Source organism: Petaurus breviceps, unplaced genomic scaffold, assembly GCF_028583685.1.
Source record: "Petaurus breviceps papuanus isolate PSGF00001 unplaced genomic scaffold, PetGlider_PUasm1.0 118, whole genome shotgun sequence".
Taxonomy (NCBI): domain Eukaryota; kingdom Metazoa; phylum Chordata; class Mammalia; order Diprotodontia; family Petauridae; genus Petaurus; species Petaurus breviceps.
This window is the reverse complement of record NW_027185616.1, coordinates 9,498,237-9,500,253: the sequence shown is the minus strand read 5'-3', so window position 1 is coordinate 9,500,253 and position 2,017 is coordinate 9,498,237.

Sequence of the window (2,017 nt, the reverse complement as noted above, 5' to 3'; positions counted from 1 at the left end):
TCCCTTTCTTGTGATCTTTTTGGGATACAGACTGAGTAGTGGTATTGCTGGATCAAAGGGTATGCACAGTTTTATAGTCCTTCAAGGCATAATTCCAGATTGCTATGATGCATTTTCTTTTGCTATAGCAGTTGATTCTCAATAAATACTTCCCACCATAGTCTTTCTTTTTTTTTTTTTTTAAAGCAATTGGGCTTAAATAACTTGCTCAAGGTTACACGGCCAGTTATTTCTGGGTGTGGTGTTGAGTATCTGAGCCCAGATTTGATCCCCAGGTCATCCCGACACTGGAGCCGGTGCTCTTACTCGCTGAGCCACCTGGCCGCCCCCACCATAGTCTTTCAATTAAAAAAGTAACGCATAATCAGTTATCTAAATGGCAAAGTGATAATATATAAGATCTTTTACCCTTAATTTACCATTTGTAATAGTAAAAAAAAATTTTTTTTTTTACCTTAGTACTATGGAATCAATATTGGCCATCGTATTTTACTTAAATTATATTATATTTGAGTGTTTTCATTTACACTATTATACTAGGTGAGGCAGTAGATAAAGTACCGAGCCTTAAGCCAAGAAGACTTATCTTTCTGAGTTCACATTTGACCTCAGATACTTACTAGGTGTGTGATCCTGGGCAAGTCACTTAAGCCTATTTGCCTTGGTTTCCTTATCTGTAAATGAGCTGGAGAAGGAAATGGCAAATCAATCCAGTATCTTTGCCAGGCAAACCCCAGGTGGGATCAGGAAGACACAACTGAACAACAATACAGCCCAAATATGGTACTCACGTATATTAATATCCTGGTATTTTCTTGATTAGCAATTCATATAAACCTTTCTATATTTTTTGGAATTATTTTTATTCATTATTTATTTATTTTTAAGCAATTGGGGTTAAGTAACTTGCTCAAGGTTACACGGCCAGTTATTATTTCTGGGTGTGGTGCTGAGTATCTGAGCCTGGATTTGATCCAGGTCATCCCAACACTGGAGCCGGTGCTGAGCCACCTGGCCGCCCCTAAGCAGTCGGGGTTAAGTAACTTGCTCAAGGTTACACGGCCAGGTGTTTCTGGGTGGGTGCTAAGTGTGTGAGCCCGGGATTCGATCTCCAGGTCTTCTCAACACTGAAGCCGGTGCTCTTACTCGCTGTGCTACCTGGCCTCCCCTATTCATTATTTATTACAAAATAATTATACTCCATTACATTCATATACTATAATTTTTAGCCATTCCTCAGTCATGGGATATATAAATTGCTTCCAGTTTTTTTTTTTCTTTTTGCAGAGGAGTTGGAGTTAAGTGAGTTGCCCAAAGTCACATGGCTAGTAAGTGTGTCAAGTGTCTGAGGCCAAATTTGAACTCAGATCCTCCTGACTCCAGGGCTGGTGCTCTGTTTTCATTGCGCCACCTAGCTGCCCCAGCTTCTAGTTTTGTTTTTTTTTTTGCTATTAAAAATGGTACTTTTAGGGGCAACTGGGTGGTGCAGTGAATAGAGCACCAGTCCTGGAGTCAGGAGGGCCTGAGTTCAAATCCAACATCAGACACTTGACACACTGTGTGACCTTGGGCAAGTCACTTTACCCCAATTGCCTTGCTTTCCCCCCTCAAAAAAAATAATACTTTTAGAAATAATTTTCCACACTTTGGATTTGTCTGACATCGACCTCCTTGTGGTTTAAACCCAACAATGGGATCACTGGCTCCCTGTCTAATTCTAAATTGTTCTCCAGGATGGTTGAACTGATTCAGAGCTCTGCTGGTAGTAAATTAGTGTTGTTGAATGAAGGAAAGAGAAAGCATTTATTAAACACTTATTAGGTGAAAGGCACTGCACTAAGCACTGGAGGTAAAGATAGAGGCAAATAAGACAATCTCTGCCCTCAAGTAGCTTACGTTTTAGCAGGAAAGTACAAAACATAAAGTTGTAGTCAATGGGTACACATTTCTGGTTTTGCTAGTTTCATTTTCTATCATTTCATATAGGCTTTCCTGTATTTCCCAGTATTTGTTTCTC